The sequence below is a fragment of the Cygnus olor genome, chromosome 5 (assembly GCF_009769625.2).
Source record: "Cygnus olor isolate bCygOlo1 chromosome 5, bCygOlo1.pri.v2, whole genome shotgun sequence".
Taxonomy (NCBI): domain Eukaryota; kingdom Metazoa; phylum Chordata; class Aves; order Anseriformes; family Anatidae; genus Cygnus; species Cygnus olor.
The window spans coordinates 18,673,508-18,679,658 of record NC_049173.1 but is presented as its reverse complement, the minus strand read 5'-3'; positions in this window follow the sequence as shown (position 1 = coordinate 18,679,658).

Sequence of the window (6,151 nt, the reverse complement as noted above, 5' to 3'; positions counted from 1 at the left end):
CCCAGCAGGAGCTTTGCATGTAGCAGGCGGCTGGGTTTGGGTTGCCTTTGGCAGGGGGTTCTCAGGCAGGGCTGGCAGCAGCTGTGGTGTGGGGGCATTGCCTGGCTGTTGCGAATGAAACAGAAGACTTCGTAGAAGAAGGGAGTCTCAAGGTCTCACGTTGAGAGGAAGAGAAGAAAGAAAAAAAGAAAAAGAATCAGATGAGGGTAAAGAGGGTTACTTTTTTCTCAGCAATGGTCATGTTTAGGAGTTGGAACAAGAGTATTGGAGCCCTAGCATACTCCAGGCATTTCATTCGTAGCACCTAATGAAGGCTGTTTCACTGCAGTGAGCGCCCAGCTTCTGGCCAACGAGGCATCCCAGAAGCTGCCTTCAGTGCACAGTTCCCCTGGGCCTGAGTTCCCCTGTGCCTGGGGGAAGGAAAGAGAAATGTGAGAGGAAAGGAAGGGGAAAAAAAGGAAGCCTTAGTTAAACCATCTTTAATGAAAATGATAAGAACTACAATCAGGTAGAAGTGGATGAAGTATACAAAGTTGGAGAACTCGCTACCAGTGGCCACTCCAACACATTTCAGAGCTCCCTCAATTTTTCCTCCTCTGTATTGTAGCATTTGTCCACTGCAACAAAAGCATTTGAGACCTAAACAATATAATGAATAAAGGGAACAAACACATGACTGTAACTCAGGGTGTACTTCAGGAAGCATATGGCTATGGGAAACTGGCATCCCCCTTTAGTTTCCGACCATCAAAGGCAGCGGTGTCTGCTGATAAGCAAGCACTGCAGTTACAGGCTGACTTTACAGCCACCAAACCGTGCTTCCTGGCCCTTCCCCAGCACTTAACCTGCTCTTCCTATGGACAGGCCTGCTCTCAGGAGCCAACATCTGGTATTGATGCAGATTACGAGGAACAGGACAGCAACCAGTGATATAAATAACAATTTCTCACTCCAAAACAACGTGCTAAATACTCACCAGCAGTCTAACCTTCCTGTTTTCTTTGTCAACAGTGAAACCTGCTTCATTCAGAAACAATCAACAGTTTCCATTCCAAGCAGCAAAGCAATTGATATGCAAACAGGTGAGTGGTAAATTAATCCACTGCAGCAGCAGCCCTTGCACACTGCATGGGTCACAACCAGTCAAGGGATCCAGTTTCAAAGCTTGTAAGTGGGTCCTGGGCCAGCGGAAGCTGAACATGTCCCAGGGAGAATGCATCAGGAAGGGAAAGCAGCAGCAGCACTTCTCACTTGCATGACAATTCATCACTCGAGCCACAGAGGGGCTGTAGCTCATCTCCACCTCGGCCACCTGAATGAAAACCTATGAGGACTTCAGGATGTCGGGCAGTCCATGAGCAGCAACAAGAAAAGTTAATTCAAGTGAAGGGAACTAAAATTAATGCCATATCTACTGGGCACAGGATTGTTCTCTGTAGAAAGCTTCCGAAGTAGCTGGGCTCTGTCTTCATGCCTCATAAAGGAACTCATCTGCAACCCACCCACCTCACTAATTTCGGCAGAGAGCAAAGGGCAGGAGGTGAGCGGGACACCAAGGTGAGCACACACCCGAGTTTCAGCTGTGCTCATCTTTTAGCCTGTTAGACTGGCCTGCAAAAGCTGAGGGATGGTGGAGAAACAGGACACACAGCCCCGCTGGGAATAAGCATGGGTTACTTCGTGCAGTAGTTGTTTGTGATGCAGGCTGTAGTACACACAGCCTCCTGCACGGTCCTTCCAGCCCTATTTCGCTGGTGGAATGAAATTAGACCTTGAGAAGGGCAAGTGAAGGCTACATAAATGGAGCAGGGAGGCATCTGAAACTTGAGAAACTCACACACCACCTCGGCCTGGCAGGCCGCAGAGCTATGCTGCCCCATTCTCACAGGGGACAGGCAGCGTGATCTGTAGCACGAGGTGCAGAGCTCTTTGCAGTTATCCCAAGAATTCGGCGAGCCTGTAGGACTCCCCTTACAGTATCTGTGCGAGGGCTGCAGCATACCTTACATCTCGCAGCAGCCAGCAGCCAGTTCCAGGAGACGAATAACAGAACTATGAGGTGACCCCCAACTCTTCCCAGCTATCTGTTTCTCTCATGAGCATGTTCGCATGCCAAACAAGAAACTAAGCAACGTGTCAAAGGCCATCAGCTCTCCTGTCAGCCTAGGAATTCCTCACAGGACCTCCGAGGAGTAGCCTCTACAACCAGAAATTCAGCTTGAAGGCATTTGGCACCCTGCATTTTCCTGATGTTTAGCACAAGCAAGACCAGAGATGACACAGACAGCTTAGGTTTGGGAGCTGACTATGGGGCTTCCCAAACACTGGACACAATCATCTCAGATAAGAATTGTAAAAGAAAGATTGCAGAGCTCCTCAAGCTCTGATCTGTTTTCCTTTCCTCAGAAACAAATGTGGATGGTGCGTCCTCCCCTCCCAACTTCAGAATCTCCCAGCTTTGCACAAGGGCTGTCAACTCACGTGTAGTCTTCTGAGGGTCCCCACTGTGACTTTCTATGGCATGCATTTTCTTCAAGACTCTTCAATATTTGAGCTTTTCAGAGCCTCTGGTTCACTTCATAGCACAATCAGATCTCCCCAAAGGGCTCTTGGGCACACCCCCTTCATGACCAGCTCCCTGTGGTCAGAGACTTTACCCAAAGACGCATCTGACAGGTGAAAAACCAGCCCCCGCCACCAAGAAGCACCCACACAGACACCACACTCCAGTCACAAAGCTATGGGGCAGGTCTGAAACGGGCCAGGCTATCTCACAGTCAAAGTCACCTTCACAGGGATCAAGGCAATTCACCCGGTAATATTGGTGCACTATTTCCAGTTTCCTTCAACAACGTAAATTAGCCTCAGTTCTGCTTATTTGACTTTATTTAAATACCAGCGTTGCGCAGAGGGATAAGGCTGACCTTCTGTCCTGAAAACACCCTCAAACAGAGCACTTTACTTCCAGCTTGATGGCATAAATGCACTGAAAGTGCTAAAATCACCTTGGCAGCCCTCCTAACACCAGGGCACTAAGGATAAATTTTGCTCTCAGTGCAGGGAGAGCACACAGTCAGCAATGCTCCTCATCTTGGGCAGATTGTTTCTTAGCAGAGCACCAGAGCTACTCCCCTCATACCTGCTGTTTGCCCTCCTATTGCTCCTCTGATTAGGGTGGCTGTGCACCAGCTCCTTCTGTCCTTTAAAGCTGAAGAGCAACTCGGAAGAAGGCAAATACTTCATCAACCATCTAAGTTTGTTTCTATTTTTGACGTACAACTGTTTTCCTCCTCTTTCCTAATTACACTTTGATTCTGACTACTAATGCAGTGTTTCCCCTCTCCTTATGAAGGAGAAAACAGAGGTCCCCTTTTGCTCAGGGCGCTGCTACTTCTCTTTTTCAAGCCAGAAGTAACCACCAAAGAAAAACTACTCAAATTTGCTGATTATTGTAGCTGCTCTACCTCTCCAAGAGAGCTTTCAGGACCACTAGAATCAGGAAATAAAAATAATTTTGTATTTATAGTATGTCAGTGAAAGGACGGGTCTTCCTTAAACAGAAAAAATGAGGCAGTACAATTCCCTAAGATTCATAGTTTCAAATTAAATTGCCTCCCAAAATTCAGGGAGAGAAGTGAATATTTGGTGACTGATTGAACGTAAAGTGATGGAGACCTACAGCTCCTGGCTTTCCAAAGACAACCCATTTTTTTGAAATACAGGGTTAGCACCAGCTACTTATAAAGGCTCAGAGATGGTCAGCTGAGAGCAAATGAAATTATTTTTATATTGTTATGGCGCAGGAAACTCAGATAAATCCTGATAAATGTTAAAATAATATCTTAAACATTATCAAAAAAAAAAACAAACAACAACAACAACAAAATAAAACTGTCTTCAACCTTCCTGAAGTTTTTTTGCTAAAGGTTTTGACGATGGAAAGACATTTTCGGCTTCCATCAGTTATGAATAGCATGGTATGTAGGCAGAAGACATCAGATACACATATGCACACACCGAAGTATGCGGTTCCTTCAAATCACTGATTATCAGCATTAACCAGGCTTGACAGGGGCTTTCTTCATAGGTACTTAACACCAGTGAAAATTCTTCATCTGCCTCTGGGTATGATAATTCCAGGTCTGTTCGTGGAAGGATTTGATGTCCTTCTAAATTTACGTACGGCACATGATTGTCATTTTAGAAATGGCTAATGATAATAATAATAAACTGAACTAACAACCTTAAATTAAGAAACCTCATCTGCAAGCCCTCCAAATATTTTCTGGTTATTTCGTTTATTACAGCAGATACCTAAAATCCACAGAAAAAGCAGGGCAGTAAATAATAATGGTTGGTATGTTGGGGATGGCAGATGTTTGGCTAAAACGTAGGTATCTGTCTGCAGGACTGTCATGCAGATCTTCATGCAGAGCCACTGCTATGTGGCTCTGAAAGCAAAAGGTGTTTTGCGATAAAATAGTCCCAGGGCCACCCATTTCCTACTTACTCTTGGTTTTTCTTTGAATTAACGAGGCTACTTCAAAGCAACTGTAGTAATGACAGAACTAGCCTTTCGCTATCAGAACAAGCGTTTCCCTAAGCGCTTACGCTCCCCTGAAACCACAACACTGCCGTCACATACAAGTGCTGACCACAGAAGGTTCACCTTGCCCAAGAGCCAAGAGAAATTACAGCAACACAGGGTACCTTGCTTTGTCCAGAGCTGATGAACATCCATCTTTCATCCAGGTCTCACTCAACTCCAACTCTCCTGCAACAGCTTCCCCCTTTTGGTACCTGCATCAGTGACATCATACTTGTGAATTGTGACCCTCCGCCAGCAGTTCTCTGGCTGCTGTAGGTAAACTGGCAACAACTTCGTGGCGCTGTGCAGCTTCTGTATTCACGCAGAATCCAGCCTTCTGGGGATGTTCGTAGCAATACTGGAAGAAAGAAAACACAAATTTATATGTTGTCATTGATAACTGAAATGTGTTTAAAAAACAAACCAAAGCCATATCCTGAATAGCGCAACTGTCACACACAAAACTTCCAGCTAGTACCTAGCATCACTGAGTTTCACACAAACTTCACCTATCTACAGCCATGCTAGATTTAAACAGCCCTAACAGCAGAAGGAGAGCTACTTCAGCTCTCCTGAGTCTCACCTGGTTGAGGAACCTCTCCTATTAGCTCCCCGTAGCTCCGCTTGTACCAAGTCCTCAAGCTCCCACCCAAGGAACGTGCCAGCTGCCTGTGCCAGACCCCAGAATCGCTATCAGCCAACTCTGGCCACCATGAGGCTCTGCTGGCGAGTGGCTGGAAATAACAGCTACAGTCCAAAAGGTTAGAGTAATTTTAGATCTAGGGGAAATTTTGGTTTCTAGGAGACCTTTCCCTCACGTCCAAAACCAGTACAAATAATAGGTTTGATCAGAATTGCTGAGTGCTTTTTACCATATGCCTAGGACCCTGAGAAATCATGCTTTCCTCTTGATTTTGAATTCATGCCCAGTAAGAGCATTTTGCACACACTGAACATTGCACGGGACATTCCCCAGGACCTGGGAATTGATCAGACAAGTATATAGATGGTTGGTAAGTTATCTTACCATTAGTGGGTTAATGCCATCGAATTGAGCATGCCTGGAAGACAAATTCTTATTAAAAGACTAGTATTTCCTGAAATAGGTAAGTAGGCAGCGTATTCGAAGTTTAGCAAAGACAAGGGGTATGCAACTGTCCAGTGTGCAATTGCAGCATCCAGTATACAATTCACCCATCATCTTGTGCCTTTTGTATCACCTCCCTTTTTGACTAAATATCAATTACAAAAGGAAGAAAACTTCACTATTAAGTATTGCTAGCAGCTCCAATGATACTAAGTATACAGTAGATTGTTTCTTTTCTCACCTGCTTTTGGAATGGGTTTTTCAACTTCTGAAACATTTTTATCCCTCCTCTGCTTAAAGGTAAAAGAGAAATCGAATCTTTAGTACTACAGAAGTCCTTTGAAAATGCAAAAATATGTAAAATGATGATAGGGTATCAGTCACAAAACCTTCCTGCCGCAAAGATGAGAACCATTAGTATCTGACAGTGTAAGTTTTATCTTCATATTAAAATGCAGGACAGCACTTGCAGAGCT